At 28.9% G+C, this 18,840-nt stretch overlaps 5 non-coding genes across 5 annotated transcripts; 2 read left to right on the top strand and 3 right to left on the bottom strand.

Moving 5' to 3' along the window:
- Positions 1-219: 219 nt before the first annotated feature.
- TRNAK-CUU (transfer RNA lysine (anticodon CUU)) lies at positions 220-292 on the top strand. Its single transcript has one exon. It is a non-coding gene; the product is annotated as a tRNA-Lys (tRNA).
- Positions 293-875: 583 nt separating this feature from the next.
- Positions 876-948, top strand: TRNAK-CUU (transfer RNA lysine (anticodon CUU)). The gene has a single exon. It is a non-coding gene; the product is annotated as a tRNA-Lys (tRNA).
- A 6,346-nt stretch (positions 949-7,294) lies between these two features.
- TRNAQ-UUG (transfer RNA glutamine (anticodon UUG)) lies at positions 7,295-7,366 on the bottom strand. Its single transcript has one exon. It is a non-coding gene; the product is annotated as a tRNA-Gln (tRNA).
- Positions 7,367-7,564: 198 nt separating this feature from the next.
- TRNAQ-UUG (transfer RNA glutamine (anticodon UUG)) lies at positions 7,565-7,636 on the bottom strand. The gene has a single exon. It is a non-coding gene; the product is annotated as a tRNA-Gln (tRNA).
- A 4,927-nt stretch (positions 7,637-12,563) lies between these two features.
- TRNAQ-UUG (transfer RNA glutamine (anticodon UUG)) lies at positions 12,564-12,635 on the bottom strand. The gene has a single exon. It is a non-coding gene; the product is annotated as a tRNA-Gln (tRNA).
- Positions 12,636-18,840: the final 6,205 nt, after the last annotated feature.

Below are 18,840 nucleotides of genomic sequence, written 5' to 3'. Positions count from 1 at the left end.
ATAAATAAATAAATAAATAAATAAATAAATAAATAAATAAAATAAAAATAAATATTCGCTGACGCCATATAATTAGTTTTCTTTGAATTTCAGTTATCAGAAATTGTCTATTTTGCGTTAAAATATTTTATATTCCGAAAATGTGATCGTGTAAAATATGTTTTGTTCTAAATATAAAATCTGTGTAAAAATTACATATTTGCTCTGCGTTTAGTATATGCCCGGCTAGCTCAGTCGGTAGAGCATGAGACTCTTAATCTCAGGGTCGTGGGTTCGAGCCCCACGTTGGGCGCAATAAAATTTTGAAAAAGTTGTAAAAAATCGAATTAGGAAATTCTGCTGCGTAGGATATAAATTATTATAAGGGGGGAGGGGGGAGGGAGTCTCATCACATACACACCGATACCATTGTGAAGGAAAACGTTACCTTATGTTTAGCGCCCATTTTGTATATTCGGGTACTGATAGAAAATCGGTTACATTTCGATCTTGTGTTTATGATATGACACCGACAACACATTAACGATTTTGAATGTACATAAAAATCTGTGCGAACCTTTCGCACAAAATATAATAAAAAGACAATCTTAAGATGTATTCAACATGGGATCGATAAAAAAAAACAACCGCTGAAAAATAAGTACATAGTTGTTTAGAATGCATACATAGGTTTACTGTACACGTGGAAACAGTATTATCGATATCAACTAAAGGTTTTTGGCTTTAATAAACAGAGGTGAATTTATATTTTCACCTTCTCTTATGTTAGTGGTCATAGATTAATGTAGATAATATAGTAATTATAGTTTGTCATACTGACCACTATACGATGGGTGGTGAGTTGATATATTCATTTTGAAACCGGAATTACAACTGCCCGGCTAGCTCAGTCGGTAGAGCATGAGACTCTTAATCTCAGGGTCGTGGGTTCGAGCCCCACGTTGGGCGCAATTTTTTTTTATAGATTTGAGGTTTGAATTTGTTTCTTTTTTCAAGATGACCAAATTACACTAACAGAAAAAAAAACACTTCAACAGAGGGTTGCAATTGATTCCCCTAAAATATATTTATAAACAAGTAAGGAAAGTCTAAAGTCGGGCGGGGCCGACTATATTATACCCTGCACCACTCTGTAGATCTAAAATTTCGATACCATATCACATCCGTCAAATGTGTTGGGGGCTATATATAAAGGTTTGCCCAAATATATACATTTAAGTATCACTCGATCTGGACAGAATTTGATAGACTTCTACAAAATTTATAGACTCAAAATTTAAGTCTGCTAATGCACTAGGTGGAACACAATGTTAGTAAAAAAATATGGGAAACATTTAAATCTGAAGCAATTTTAAGGAAACTTCGCAAAAATTTATTTATGATTTATCACTCGATATATATGTATTAGAAGTTTAGGAAAATTAGAGTCATTTTTACAACTTTTGGACTAAGAAGTGGCGATTTTACAAGGAAAATATTGGTATTTTGACCATTTTTGTCGAAATCAGAAAAACATATATATGGGAGCTATATCTAAATCAGAACCGATTCCAACCAAATTTGGCACGCATAGCAACAATGCTAATTCTACTCCCTGTGCAAAATTTCAACTAAATCGGAGTTAAAAATTGGCCTCTGTGGTCATATGAGTGTAAATCGGGCGAAAGCTATATATGGTAGCTATATCTAAATCTGAACCGATTTCAACCAAATTTGGCACGCATAGCAACAATGCTAATTCTACTCCCTGTGCAAAATTTCAACTAAATCGGAGGAAAACATTGGCCTCTGTGGTCATATGAGTGTAAATCGGGCGAAAGCTATATATGGGAGCTATATCTAAATCTGATCCGATTTCAACTAAATTTGGCACGCATAGCTACAATGCTAAGTCTACTCCCTGTGCAAAATTTCAACCAAATTGGAGTAAAACTCTGGCTTCAGGGACCGTATTAGTCCATATCGGGCGAAAGATATATATGGGAGTTATATCTAAATCTGAACCGATTTCAATAAAATTTTGCACATTTGACTATACTACCAATTGTACTCCTAGTGCAAAATTTCAACCAAATTGGGGTAATACTCAGACTTCTAGGGCCGTATAAGTGCATATCGGGCGAAATATATATATGGGAGCTATATCTAAATCTGAACCGATTTATTCCAAAATCAATAGGGTTCTATTTTGACCCAAAACACATACTTGTGCCAAATTCGAAGTCGATTGGGCTTAAATTAGTACCTAATCCCTTGGTTACAAAAATGTGTTCACGGACAGACGGACATGGCTATATCGACTCAGGAGCCCACCCTAAGCATTTTTGTCAAAGACACCATGTGTCTATCTCGTCTCCTTCTGGGTGTTGCAAACATATGCACTAACTTATAATACCTACTTATAATACTACACTCAAAAAAAAAGGTGAACTCTCTATTTCACTAAAGCCATATTAACTTTATATTAGTTCATAGAATCATTATGTTTGGAAAAAGTTTATTTTAGTCAAATAATTTTTTGCGTATGTTAGTTAAATGAACTAAAAAACGGGAAAAAGTTATACACAAATAAAGCATAAACATTTCCTAATTTCGTATTTCTTACAAAATAGTTCATTATTTCTTTAAATTTGTAAATTTTACCAAAAATGTGTCCATCATGAACTTCGTATGTCACTAAAGACAATCTTGCAATTTTGAACTCCAAGATTTCTCTTAACACTACAAAATTTTCTTTAACTACTGAAAAATTTAGTTATGTCTAATAAATTTTCTTGAATTTGTCGAAAAATATTTACTTATTTTTGCCATATCGGAGTGATGCCAGCGCTTGTAATACCGTTTAGTTAAAATTTTCTAAAAAAGTTCAAAATTTTCTAAAATTAATCGAAAGTTATCTTTCCTGGTGGGTTCACTGTTTTTTCAGTGTAACATATAATACTAACTTATAATTCCACAGTGTGGCGCAGGGTATAAAAACAATTCTGCTTTGGCTCGGAAAATCCCTACACTCAAAAAAGTGAACCCTCTAAAGCCAGGTTAACTTTATCTAAGTAAATGGAATTACCATGAAACCTCTCAAAAGCAGCCAATGGTAGCCGAAATTTTGTCGACACTTGAAGTTTTCCACTTATGAGAGGTTAATTTTAATGTAATAAATATCACACGTTCCAAGTAAATTTACCATTTTGAGAGGTATCCACTTTACAGACTGTCCAAGTAAGTGTTCACTCTGTTACGTTTCGAAAAAGTTTTCTTGATTTTAATAATTTTTTTGCGTACGTTAGTTAAATGGACTAAAACAGGGACAACAATTTTACACAAATGAAGCATAAAAATGTACTAAATTCGTATATATTAAAACTTGAAAATTGTACCACAAATGGACTCCATGTGTATCGTTCAAACTACAAAATTGTCTTCTCAAGTGAAAAAGAAACAAGTATATACGGCCGTAAGTTCGGCCAGACCGTATCTTATTTACCCTCCACCATGTATTACGTAGAAACTTCTAAGAAAGAAATACATGGGTTGTGGTAATATTTACCGATGACAAGGTAACTTAAAACTTCTTAACATCGTCTTCTAAATTGTAAGTTAGTCAATACGTGGTATATATTAGACATCAAAGGTATGTATACGTAAGTCTACAAATAATTACGAACCGATATAGACTTTCGCACTGTACTTAGAGAGCCAAAAAGTGAAATATGGGGGTCGCTTTATATGGGGGCTATATACAATTATGGACCGATGTTTGTGTGATTGTGGATCGGTTTTAATGGGGGCTATTTATAACTATAGACCGATATGGATCTAGTTTGGCATGGTTGTTAGCGGTTTTCAAAGCTTCTCTAAGTGGTTGCACTGCAATGTGGAACGCCGTTCGGGCTCGGCTTGTCATTGAGCTTAACATGGAATTGGGCAGCACTCAGTATAAGAGAGAAGTTTACCAATGCTGTATCACAATGGACTGAATAGTCTAAGTGAGCCTGATACATCGGGCTGCCACCTAACCTAACCTAACCTAACCTAGCGGCCATATACTAGTACAATGTACCAAATATCAACTGAATTGGGTGAAATTTGCTCCTCCAAGAGGCTCTAAAACCAAATCTGGTGATCGGTTTATATGGGGACTATCTATGAGTATGGACCGATATAGACCAATTTTGGCATGATTATTAGAGACTATATATTTACACCACGTACCAAATTTCAACCGGAAAGGATGAAATTAGCTCCTCCAAGAGTTTCCGGAGTTTAAAAAACTGATGGCACGCGGTTCGATCCTCCGTCCGGACAACAGGTAAAATTTTATAAAATGATAAAAATAAAATCTAATAAATGTTCTAAAGGATTTGTACTACAGAAGAGTAAGTGGTTTGTACTAAATATAATATGACATATGGGGATCCTCCCCCTTGAGGTCTCCTTGCTCCAAGTCATCAGGTGGTCTAGGAAATCCGGAACATTAATTTTTTCGTTTTCAAAAAATGTATTATTTAGTTAATTTTTTACTTCTGCACAGTTGAATTTGAACTTGACAAAAGTTAAAACAAAATACTAACCTATCGGAAAATGTTGAACTTACTATGGGTACATGCTTCTTTAGCGACATACGAAGTTCAATATTAACGCTGGTTATTTAAAAATAACTCGCTAATGGGTTCACTCTTCTCTGAGTGTAGGCTTCGAACAGATCGGATGAATTTTGCTCGTCCAAGAGCCTCCGGAGGTCAAATCTGGGGATCGGTTTATAAAGGGTGGTTAAATTGTAAGGGCCGATGTTAAATGTGAACCACACCTAAACGCCTAGTTTTTTTCCGAATTTTATTGGACATTTCTCTATTTCAGACTTACTCAATTTGAACCATGGAGAGATACACAATCCAACAACGTGTTAAATGGTTCCAAGAAATGGCAACAGTGGATGATCAATTTTCGAAGAAAATCATCGTCATCCTCAGTGGATTCGTCAATAAAGAGAATTGCCGCATTTGGGCGAATGAGAATCCAAGAGTGATTGTCGAAAAACCAATGCATCCACAAAGAGTGATTGTTTGGTGCGGTTTATGGGCTGGCGGCATCATCGGGCCGTATTTTTTCCAAAATGAGGCCGGTCAGGCAGTTACTGTGAATGGTGTTCGCTATCGTGAGATGACAACGAACTTTTTATGGCCCGAATTGGAAGATATGAATGTGGACTATATGTGGTTTCAGCAGGACGGTGCCACTTGCCACACAGCTAACGAAACAATGGCTCTTTTGCGCAACAAATTCAATGGTCGTGTAATCTCACGTAATGGCGATGTCAATTGGCCGCCAAGATCATGTGATTTGACACCGTTGGACTTTTTTCTTTGGGGTTATTTGAAAGAAAAGGTGTACGTCGATAAGCCAGCAACAATTCAAGAGCTAAAGGATGAGATAATTCGGCACATTAACGGCATAGACCCTCCATTATACCTCAGGGTCATCGAAAATTTGGACCATCGGATGAAGGTGTGCCACCGAGGTCGCGGCGCCCATTTGGCCGATATTTTGTTCCATACATAATTGAGTAATACCAATATATCATAATAAAATAAAATTACAATAATTTCCTAAATAGTTTGTGTTTTATTCAAAATCAACATCGACCGTTGAAATTTTAACCACCCTTATGGGGGCCGATAAGGTCCAATTTCTGAATAGTTGTTAGAGACCATATACTAACACCATTTACCAAATTTCAACCGGATCGGATGAATGTTGCTCCTCTAAGAGGCTCCGGAGGTCAAATCTGGGAATCGGTTTATATGGCGGCTATATATAATTATGCACCGATATGAACCAATTTATGCATGGTTGTTAGAGACCATATACTAACACCACGTACTAGGTTTCAAATAGATCGGATGAATTTTGCTTCTCAAAGAGGCTCCGGAGGTCAAATCTGGAGATCGGTTTATATGGGGACTATATATAATTATGGAGCGATGTGGACCAATTCTTGCATAGTTGTTAGAGACCATATACTAACACCACGTACCAAATTTCAAGGGGATCGGATGAATGTTGCTTCTCTAAAAGGCTCCGCAAGCTAAAAATGGGGGTCGGTTTATATGGGGGGTATACGTAAACGTGGTCCAATTTGGCCCATTTGCAATACCATCCGACCTACATCAATAACACTACTTATGCCAAGATTCAAGTCGATGGCTTGTTTCGTTCGGGAGTTAGCGTGATTTCACCACGACCCTGAATTAGAGATGTGCACATGAGTAATATTGTGCTGACGCTCACGCACACTCACGACGGAGAAATCTTATTCACGCACACTCACGCACGATATTTTTTGATAGGAACCACGGTCACGCACGAAAATCTTTTAAATATCATGACTCACGAAAAATATCGTGACTCACGAATAATTTTATGAGTGATTTACCTATAGAACCTGACTGAAAACATGAGTATGGTTAAAATCGAGTGCGTTATAAAACTCGTACCACCTAGGATGTCACTAAAATTATAAATTAATTCAACTCGTAAGCATTTCATGTTCGTAAGCGGGATTATTTTCGTGAGCGTGTTTTTCCGAAATTCGTTACTCACTCACACTCACGAAGATATTATTTTCGTGACTCACGCACGACATTTGTATGGTTAATCACGTTCACGCCGTTGTCGTCAGCGTGACTCACGCGTGAGTCACGAAAATGTTCGTGTCACGTGCACACCTCTACCCAGAATATATATATTTTATGAGGTCTTAGAACAATATTTCAATGTGTTACAAACGGAATGAAAAAATTAATATACCACCCCTCCTATAGTGGTGGGTATAAACATAATAATTGTATCTTGTAGTTTCTTGAATCGGCGTTTCTAAACTTAACCAAAATTTTCTAAAATTAAAAAAAAAATCCTTGGGAGGTTCACTTTTTTTGAGTATACGTGATGATCAATATCTTTGGAGGCAAGTAGATATTTTTTGTGAGTGTAACGTAAAACACAGTCAAACCTCTCTAACATGCACACACAGGATCGCTTACGGTTTGTTTGTGTTATGAGAGTTGTCCTCTTGTTAGAGGTAAACTTGAATGTGATAATACAGAATCATCCCAGAAAATTAAACGCGCGTTTAAGATAACCTAATTTCAGGGTCCTTTGAACCAGGGAATATTTCACGAAAATTGGGCACTTTTGGGAGTCGTGTGCTTTTACAGAGTCCAATTTTTACTGTATATGTGTTATTACTTTTATGTATTTCCATCTAACATTTTTTTGTAAAAAGAGGGAATCTCCCAGGTTCTACCGAGATTTGAACTCGGATCGCTGGATTCAAAGTCCAGAGTGCTAACCATTACACCATAGAACCGTACGTCTTGCCTGGAACATACTTATCATGTGAAATTGTGTCAACTAATGAAGGTCAAATAAAAATGTGAAATATATAATTAAAAACTAAATAAATTTATATATATTTAAATATTTTTCCATTTAATTTAATATTATTTTTCCCATATAGCTCATTTAAGATAGTGAATGAAAATGTATAACAAAAATTTTAAATTGTAGGTTCTACCGAGATTTGAACTCGGATCGCTGGATTCAAAGTCCAGAGTGCTAACCATTACACCATAGAACCTGTTGGCAACTTTGTGTCAAAGTCATCTAATCAATGTATGGTGAATGTAATGATAATGCAGTATCTTCATTTTAGACTAGTATTCGATTGATTATAGTCACCCTGGTCCATTACATTACAAATACACCAAACTGAAAGGTGAAATTGTATATATATTCTCCATAGATGGCGTTGACGTGATTTATAGAGAATTTGGTGTGGTCTCGAAGTGTAGATAACATTCTATGAATATGAAGCTAATTTATAAATAAGATACTACAACAACTAAGGCACTAGATGTCACCACTAGTATTTACGGATTTAAAATAGCTCGTCTCGAATTTATTTATTTTAATTAATTTTATTTTATTGATACCTATATTCATAATAATTTACTGACAGTTTATCGAAGGAATCGAATCCAAAAAAATCTTTATGCTTCATTTATGTATAATTTTTCCCTCTTTTTTTCGTAGTTCATTTAACTAGACATCGAGAAATAAGTCGCCAGAAATTAAAAATGAAATAAGTTCCCAAAATGGGGAACTTATTTTATTATGAAATAAATCCCCAAAATAATTTATGAAATTATACCCCAAAATGAAATAAATCCCTAAAACGCAAAATGAAATATATCCCTAGTATTTTGTATTTTTTTTTTTTGTAAAAACAATAATATATTTACGATTAAATTCATTATTTCTTCATATTAGTTCATAACAATTCCAATGTCTAACAAAGGTATGTGTAAAGAATCTTCGGCTGAAGTACGGAAATATGGACAACCGAATCTATCCAGTGTTGCCAGGGAAATTTTTCGATTTATACTACAAAGACAAAAAAGTCCCTACTTTCCTCTACATTCCCAATAAAAATTCCCTACAATTTCACCTACACTATTTTTCGTTAAATTTAAACAAAATTTACAAAACAAAAATGGTTTGATGTGCTTAAAACATATGAAAATACAACGTATGACGTAGGCTGTCCGGTACATCTCTTTTAAAGAGAACATGTTCTCTTTTTGTGTTCGTAACTTTTTGTTCACTCTCTTTTTTTGGTGCCGTATTTTTATGTCCAACAGTGCTCTTTATGTACTCTATTTCAAAAAAAAAATCCTAGATTGATGGAATTTTATTTATTTAGTAGGAATTCGCCACAATTGTTCGCCACTAATTGTTTACTGGGTTAAATCTGCTGACAAATTAAAGACCGGAACACAATTGCGACGTTTCGACGTACGGCTTAAAAAATTAGAAATAGATGTAAATACGCCAATACGTTGTCGTCGTAAATTTATTTTGTTTATTTTTTAAGAAAATTTGATTCTTTTTGTTTTTTTATTGTTTTATTATATATTTATTTCGTTGTTTCTATCATTAGAAACTATTATTATTTTAATTTTAACATCAATAAAATTATTAATTATTTAATAAAGAATTTTTTTATTGTAAACTCTTTTTTAGTTAAAATGTTCTCTTTTTTAAAGCGAAAGTTCTCTTTTGAAAATTATCCATATGGAAACCCTAGTATTACGCAAAAATAAATTTGTATTACCACCACGGTTGCCACAGTTGGTAGAATTCTACCAAAAAATAGTAATTTTTTTTTCTGTTTAGTAGATTGGTAGAATTCTTGATTTTTTTGATAGATTAAATCTTTCGAGAAATAAAATGTTGGAAGAAGTTTATATAAAAATAAAATTTTGGAAAAAATTTCTATAAAAAAATTGAGAATTTTTTCCACAGAAATAACAATTTGAGAACATTTGCAATAGAAATAAAAATTTGAGAACATTTTCTATGGAAATAAAATTTTGAGAAAAGTTTCTATAGAAATAAAATTTTGAGAAAAGTTTCTATAGAAATAAAATTTTGAGAAAATTTTCTATAGAAATAAAATGTTGAGAAAATTATATATAAAAATAAAATTTTGAGAAAATTTTTCTATAGAAATACATTTTTTACAAAATTTTCTATAGATCTAAAATTTCTATAGAAATAAAATAAAATTTTGACAAAATTTTCATTAGAAAAAATTTTGACAAAATTTTCTATAGAAATAAAATTTTGACAAAATTTTCTGTAGAAATAAAATTTTGTATAGAAATAAAATTTTGACAAAATTTTCTGTAGAAATAAAATTTTGTATAGAAATAAAATTTTGACAAAATTTTCTATAAAAAAAATTGATAAAATTTTCTATAGAAATAAAATTTTGAAAAGTTTTCTATAGAAACAAAATACTTCAGAATTTTTTATTTTACATCCAAAGCATTGCCACAGTTGGTAGAATTCTACCAAAAATAGTAGTTTTTTTTTCTGTTTGGTAGATTGGTAGAATTCTTGATTTTTTTGGAAGAAATGTTGGAAAAAGTTTATATAAAAATAAAATTATGAAAAAAGTTGAGAATTTTTTCTATAGAAATGACACTTTGAGAACAATTTCAGTAGCAATAAAAAATTGAGAACACTTTCTATGGAAATAAAATTTTGAGAAAAGTTTCTATAGAAATAAAATTTTGAGAAAATTTTCTATAGAAATAAAATTTTGAGAAAATTTTCTACAGAAATAAAATTTTTACAAAATTTTTTAGAAATAAAATTTTGATTAAATTTTCTATAGACATAAAATTTCTATAGAAATAAAATACAATTTTGACAAAATTTCCATTAGAAAAATTTTGACAAAATTTTTTATAGAAATAAATTTTGACAAAATTTTCTGTAGAAATAAAATTTTGTATGGAAATAAACTTTTGACAAAATTTTCTATAGAAAAAAATTTATAAAATTTTCTATAGAAATAAAATATTTCAGAATTTTTTATTTTACATCCAAAGCATTGCCACAGTTGGTAGAATTCCACCAAAAATAGTAGATTTTTTTTTCTGTTTGGTAGATTGGTAGAATTCTTAATTTTTTTGGTAGATTAAATCTTTAGAGAAATAAAGTGTTGGAAAATGTTTATATAAAAATAAAATTTTGGAAAAAGTTTCTATAAAAAAAATTGAGAATTTTTTCTATAGAAATAACAATTTGAGAAAATTTTCAGTAGAAATAAAAAATTGAGATCATTTTCTATGGAAATAACATTTTGAGAAAAGTTTCTATAGAAATAAATTTTTGAGAAAAGTTTCTATAGAAATAAAATTTTGAGAAAATTTTCAATAGAAATAAAATGTTGAAAAATTATATATAGAAATAAAATTTTGAGTAAATTTTCTACGTTCAAAGCATTGCCACAGTTGGTAGAATTCTACCAAAAATAGTAGATTTTTTTTTTTCTGTTTGGTAGATTGGTAGAATTCTTGTTTTTTGTTAGATTAAATCTTTCGAGAAATAAAATGTTGGAAGAAGTTTATATAAAAATAATAAATATATAAGAATAAAAAAATTGAGAATTTTTTCCATAGAAATAACAATTTGAGAACATTTTCAATCGAAATAAAAATTTGAGAACATTTTCTATAGAAATAAAATTTTGAGAAATGTTTCTATAGAAATAAAATTTTGAGAACATTTTCTATAGAAATAAAATTTTGAGAAAATTTTCTACAGAAATACAATTTTTACAAAATTTTTTTAGAAATAAAATTTTGACCAAATTTTCTATAGACATAAAATTTCTATAGAAATAAAATAAAATTTTGACAAAATTTTCATTAGAAAAAAATTTGACAAAATTTTCTATAGAAATAAATTTTGACAAAATTTTCTGTAGAAATAAAATTTTGTATAGAAATAACAAAATTTTCTATAGAAAAAAAATTTACAAAATTTTCTTTAGAAATAAAAATTTGACAAAATTTTCTATAGAAATAAAATATCTCAGAACTTTTTTTTTTACATCCAAAACATTGCCACAGTTGGTAGATTGGTAGAATTCTTGATTTTTTTGGTAGATTAAATCTTTCGAGAAATAAAATGTTGGAAAAAGTTTATATAAAAATAAAATTTTGAAAACGTTTCTATAAAAAAGTTGAGAATTTTTTCCATAGAAATAACAATTTAAGAACATTTTCAATAGAAATACAATTTGGAAAAAATTTTCTATAGAAATAAAATATTGAGAAAGTTGGCTATAGAAATAAAATTTTGGGAAAATTTTCTATAGAAATAAAATTTTGGGAAAATTTTTTTATAGAAATAAAATTTTGAGAAAATTTTCTATAGAAATAAAATATTGAGAAAGTTTTTTACAGAAATAAAATTTTGGCAACATTTTCTACAGAAATAAAATGTTGGCAAAGTTTTCTATAGAAATATTTGCTTGTTAGATTTCTGGTAAGATTTTCTTAAAATTTTGGTAGATTGTTTTGGTACGAGTGTGACAGTGGTGGCCCTACGACCCTACAAGACCCCAGCAAAAAAACCAGGCTGATATCAAATCATCTCTACGCTTACTCAGAAATGAAACCGTATTAAGAACAATATTTTTTAGTTTATTTTAAAATTTATGAAAATGAAATAACTTCCTAAAATCGAAATTGGGGAATTATTTCATTATGACAAATTGGGGATTTATTTCATAATTTATTTCTCCAAAATATGAAATAACTTCCCACAAATCGTGGTTTTTGTTGTCTGTAGAGTAAATTTGAGATAGATTTCATTTTGGGTACTTATTTCATACAGCCAAAACAAAAACAACGATATTTTGAGTTTTGTTTCGCTGGACTATACCGTTACAACTACATCATACAGTGAAATCAGTCAGAAATGGACACTCACGGTCGCCTAAATTTTGTCCACATTTGATGAAATTTACATATTTAAAGAAATAATGAACAATTTTGTTAGAAGTACGAATTTATTAAATTTTTATGCTTCATTTGTGTATAAATTTTCCCGTTTTTTATCTTACAATCAATTAAATTTAACCTAAATCGAATTATTAATTATTTCGATTATTTTACATAATCAATAAATAACAAAAAGATTCAGACAGGTTCTACCGAGATTTGAACTCGGATCGCTGGATTCAAAGTCCAGAGTGCTAACCATTACACCATAGAACCGCTTATATCCCCCCGCAGATAAATGATTATTTTATTACCCAGCAAACAAGTATCTACAAGATCATCCAAATCATCATCGGATGATGAATGATAATGGCAAAGAAGATACAAACGATGGCAGATACATTTGCCTACAACATAGACGACTCTATAGTTACAAATGATCATCAATTTATAGATACAGCTTCTTTGGATTCGAAGAAAATGCGAAAAGAAAACAAAAACGTATAATAGCCAATAGATCATTGGTATACACCATGAAATAGCCCACAAAAGTGGCAGACATAAACAATTCTAACAGAGGTGTGAACGCGAAGACAATTTCTGTGAGTCACACTGTTGACGATTATCTCGTGAGTATGCGAGAGCTCTTACATGTCCTGCACTCTGAGAATAATTTCACGGTTATGTATAAATAATTGCTAAAATTTCATTACGGGATTATGATATTCCAACATAGGTTCGACCGAGCTATAATATACACTGAAGAAAAAATAAAACGTATATATACGACCAAAAGTTCGGCCAGGCCGAATATTATCATGAATTGGGTATAAAGTTCTACTGAGGACAGCCATCCACAAATCAAATTAATTGGTGAAAATATACTATAAAAAGGCAGATTAAATACCTACAAAAGCCACTTTAGTTCTTGAACGGTTTATATTGACGACCTAGCAAAAAAAGCATCGACAAAAAAGTAATGAAAATGTTCTTTTTGGATCCGGAAGTGGTGCAAAATTGACACAGAAGCGATGAATTTAACATGGGCCTGTTCATTTAAACAGCCGTTGCACTGATTTTGCATCACTTCTTTAGGTGTGATCCGAATTTAATGTTTTGGATGTAAATTAAAAAATTCTGTGATATTTTGTCAAATAAATAATTGTTATGAAAATTTTGTAAAAAACTTATTTCTATAGAAAATATTGTCAAAATTTTATTTCTATAGAAAATTTTGTCAAAATTGTATTTCTATAGAAAAATTTGTCAAAATTTTATTTCTGTAGAAAATTTTGTCAAAAGTTTATTTCTATAGAAAATTTCGTCAAAAGTTTATTTCTATAGAAAAATTTCTCAAAATTTTATTTCTATAGAAAATTTTCTCAAAATTTTATTTCTATAGAAAATTTTCTCAAAATTTTATTTCTATAGAAAATTTTGTAAAATATTTATTTCTATAGAAAAGTTTGTAAAATTTTATTTCAATAGAAAATTTTGTCAAATTGTAATTTCTATAGAAACATTTCTCAAAATTTTATTTCTATAGAAATTTTTGTAAAAATTTTATTTCTATAGAAAATATTGCCAAAATTTTATTTCTATAGAAAATTTTGTCAAAATTTTATTTCTATAGAAAAATTTGTCAAAATTTTATTTCTATAGAAAATTTTTGCAAAATCTTACTTCTATAGAAAATATTGTCAAAAGTTAATTTAAAATTCTTTATTTGGCAAGCTTGAGATCTAAAAAAAATTTGGTCAAAATTTTATTTCTATAGACAATTTTTGCAAAATCTTATTTCTATAGAAAATATTGTCAAAATTTTATTTCTATAGAAAATTTAGTCAAAATAATATTTCTATGAAAAATTTTGTCAATTTTATTTCTATAGAATATTTTATTAAAATTTTATTTCTACACGCTCACAAAAAATCGCTTCTGTAACATATACTCCCAAACATATTTTGCTTCAAGCATATACATTTTTGGGTATTGCCCAAACATTTATATGTTTGATCTCTACCAATATATAATATGTTTGAAAGCATATTGGTCTAAACAATATATGTTTGGGTAGTCTAAGTTCCAAACATTTTGTATTTTTGCATCCAAATTCAATAATGTTGTCTTCCAAAAAACAATATGTTATTATGTGACCATATAATATGTTTGGAAGCATTTTGCACCCAAAAATATTATATGCTTAAAAAAAATTCTTCCAAACAATATTGTGCTCAAAATTTTATTTATTTATTTATATATTTACAATCATAATGAATTATGAAAATAAACAGATAATATAGGTGCTAACAACATAGGATTTCGACCTGAATGTTTTTAGTTCTTAGCACCTTTTTCTGTAATACAAACATTATAGAAGAAATTATTCAATTTTATGACTTTTTTATTTTAATTTTACCTTTTGCCGGACGGGGATTCGAACAGCGGACCACACAGTTTGAAAGATCAAAGAAGTAGCTGATCAATTGCCCAAGGAAAAATAAAACGTTAATTTTGTAATAACAAGCAACAACCACCAACTTAATTCAATATCGCTCCCTGTTAAATAGCGCTCCAAGCTACTAAACACATATATGTTTATAGGCTATTTCTAAATTAATATATGTTTGCATCCAAGCATATTATATTTACAAACATTTTATGTCCCAAACATAATATGTTCTAACATATTAACATATATGTCCCAAACATGTTATGCTAGTTTATGAACATTATATGCTTGCACTCAAAAATATTGTGTTCCAAACATATAATGTTTATAGCCAAACATATGAAAAACAGTCTTTTTCATCCGTGTATAGAAAATTTTGTCAAAATTTTTTTTTATATAAAAAAATTATTCAAAATTTTATTTCTATAAAAAATTTGTTCACAATTTTATTTCTATAAAAAATTTTATCAAAACTTTATTTCTATAGAAAATTTAATGAAAATTTTATTTCTAAAGAACATTCGTTCAAAATTTTATTTCTATAGAAATTTTGTAAAAATTTTATTTGTATAGAAAAATTTGTCAAAACTATTTCTATAGAAAATTTTGTCAAAAATTTATTTCTATAGAAAATTTTGTCAAAATGTTATTTCTATATAAAATTTTTGCAAAATCTTATTCCTATAGAAAATATTGTCAAAATTTTATTTAAAATTCTTTATTTGGTCAGCTTGAGATCTAAAAGAACAAACAAAAAAAATATTTTTTATAGAAAATTTTGGTAAAATTTTATTTCTATAAACAATTTTTGCAAAATCTTATTTCTATAGAAAATATTGTCAAAATTTTATTTTTATAGAAAATTTTGTCAAAATTTTATTTCCATAGAAAAAATTTTCAAAATCTTATTCCTTCAGAAAATTTTCTAAAATTTTATTTCTATAGAAAATTTTGTAAAAATTTTAGTTCTATAGGAAATTTTGTCAAATTTTAATTTCTATAGAAAAATTTCTCAAAATTTTATTTGTAAAGAAAATTTAATCAAAATTTTATTTCTAAAGAAAATGTTCTCAAAATTTTATTTCTATAGAAAATTTTGTAAAAATTTTATTTCAATAGAAAATTTTGTCAAATTTTAATTTCTATAGAAAAATTTCTCAAAATTTTATTTCTATAGAAAATTTTGTAAAAATTTTATTTCTATAGAAAATATTGTCAAAATCTTATTTCTTCAGAAAATTTTCTCAAATTTTATTTCTATAGAAAATTTTGTAAAAATTTTATTTCTATAGAAAATTTTGTCAAATTTTAATTTCTATAGAAAAATTTCTCAAAATTTTATTTGTATAGAAAATTTTGTAAAAATTTTATTTCTATAGAAAATATTGTCAAAATTTTATTTCTATAGAAAACTTTCTCAAAACTTTATTTCTATAGAAAATTTTGTAAAAATTTTATTGTTATAGAAAATTTTGTAAAAATTTTATTTCTATAGAAAATTTTGTCAAAATTTTATTTCTATAGAAAATTTTTGCAAAATTTTATTTCGTTAGAAAATTTTTACTTCAATGTACAAAAATTGTCAAAATTTTATTTCTTCAGAAAATTTTCTCAGATTTTATTTCTATAGAAAATGTTGTAAAAATGTTATTTCAATAGAAAATTTTATCAAATTTTAGTTTCTATAGAAAAATTTGTCAAAATTTTATTTCTATAGAAAAATTTCTAAAAATTTTATTGTTATAGAAAAATTTCTCAAAATTTTATTGTTATAGAAAATTTTGTAAAAATTTTATTTCTATAGAAAATTTTGTAAAAAATTTTATTTCTATAGAAAATTTTTTCAAAATTTTATTTAGATAGAAAATTTTTACTTCTATATACAAAAATTGTCAACATTTTATTTCTTCAGAAAATTTTGTCAGATTTTATTTCTATAGAAAATTTTGTAAAAATTTTATTTCAATAGAAAATTTTGTTAAATTTTAATTTCTATAGAAAAATTTCTCAAAATGTTATTTGTATAGAAAATTTATTCAAAACTTTATTTCTATAGAAAATTTTGTCAAAATTTTATTTCATTCGTTTTGTTTGTTATTGTTGGCTTCTCTTCAATCGTTATTGTTGTTTTTGATCTCAGCTTAAAGCCATGCATTGACTAAACTACAAATGTAGCTTAACCAACAGAGGAAAAGTACGCTTGTCAAATTTATTTGGGCAAAGCCCTATAGACTGCAAGATGGTTGGATGTACAGCTGTTTCGGAATTACCACATTCCTCATCAGCATCCTCTACTTGCAGCAAAACTATCAACCAATTATCAGAATAAATTCGTGTAGTTCACTCAACCCAAAGTGAACTACACTTGAACCTCCCGAAAAAGGGTTTGATAGTCGGCTACTGCCTAAACAAATTTGCCAGCATATCTCTTTTTCTTTACCAAACTCAAATCATCGATTTGAATGTATTTGGCTGGGTTTGGTTTTGAGCGTGCTTCCTCTATCTTCATTCGTTTTGTTTGTTATTGTTGGCTTCTCTTCAATCGTTATTGTTGTTTTTGATCTCAGCTTAAAGCCATGCATTGACTAAACTACAAGTGTAGCTAAACCAACAGAGGAAAGGGAGGTAGGGATGTTCAAGTGTAGTACACTTTGGGTTGAGTGAATTACCCGAATTTATTCTGATAATTGGTTGATAGTTTTGCTGCAAGTAGAGGATGCTGATGAGGAATGTGGTAATTCCGAAACGTGCCTCCATCCAACCATCTTGCAGTCTATAGGGCTTTGCCCAAATAAATTTGACAAGCATACTTTTCCTCTGTTGGTTAAGCTACACTTGTAGTTTAGTCAATGCATGGCTTTAAGCTGAGATCAAAAACAACAATAAAAATTTTATTTCTATAGAAAATTCTTTCAAAATTTTATTTCTATAGAAAATTTTGTCAAAATTTTATTTCATATTAAATAGAAAAATCAAATAAAAATTTCTGAAATTTTATTTCTATAGAAACGTTTGTCCAAAGTTTATTTCTATAGAAAATTTCTGAAGTACCTCTTAGTTGCAGAGGAATATTCTGCAAAATCTACCAAAACATCAAGAATTCTATTAATCTACCACACAGTAAACAAAAAATCTACCATTTTGTGTCAAATTCTACACACAAAAAAAAATTCACGAAAACTTTTCCAATTAAAATTTTAATTGAGTTTTAAAAAATATTCAATTAAAAATTTAATTGATTCAACAAATTTTTTAATTGAAACAAAAATCAATCACAAAAATAATAGTATCAATTAATTTTTTAATTGGATCAATTAACTTTTTAATTGACCTTCAAATAATTTTTTAATTGATACTATCATTTCTGTGATTGAAGACATTTCAATTAAAAATTAATTGGATCAATTAATTTCGTGATTGAATCAGAAATTTTTTTTTTGTGTGTACCAATTGTGGGAACCGTGGTCACGTACCCACATCTACTGTAAATCATTGGGTTCTTTAAAGACCATTTAAGTTCTCCCATATAATCATAAGCGTAAAAGGCCTCTGGGTGGAGGGCTAACCCCTCCAAAAAAATGGTAGCACTACCCCCTGATTTCTGGTCTCTTTTCTCTTTTTGGGGTATCTTCACAATGAGCACACATTTGAGCCCTTACGATAATGCTGCTAACTACGCCAATTTTTTATTGACAATTGCGACAAATAAAAATTCAAAATAAAATTATTGCATACCAAAAATTTTGAAATATTCAATTTGTTTTAAATTTATGACAGTAAAGTATCAAAATAAATGGTCCTTATAATTGATTGCGAACCGTAACACATTTCCTCGTATTTCGAAGCATACATTAATAAATTTCCAGATTTTATATATTTTAAATTTAAATCAAAGTTTCAATATGGCAACTGACATTTTTGCTTTTGTAATAATAACACTACCTTACTAAATATTCCTTGACACTATCCACAATAATTTTTTCAGTGTTTATAAAATGGTAACCAAGGTAATGAGAATTTTGTTTACAA

Source organism: Haematobia irritans, chromosome 1, assembly GCF_050003625.1.
Source record: "Haematobia irritans isolate KBUSLIRL chromosome 1, ASM5000362v1, whole genome shotgun sequence".
Classification (NCBI taxonomy): domain Eukaryota; kingdom Metazoa; phylum Arthropoda; class Insecta; order Diptera; family Muscidae; genus Haematobia; species Haematobia irritans.
This window is presented reverse-complemented; position numbering and strand designations above follow the sequence as displayed.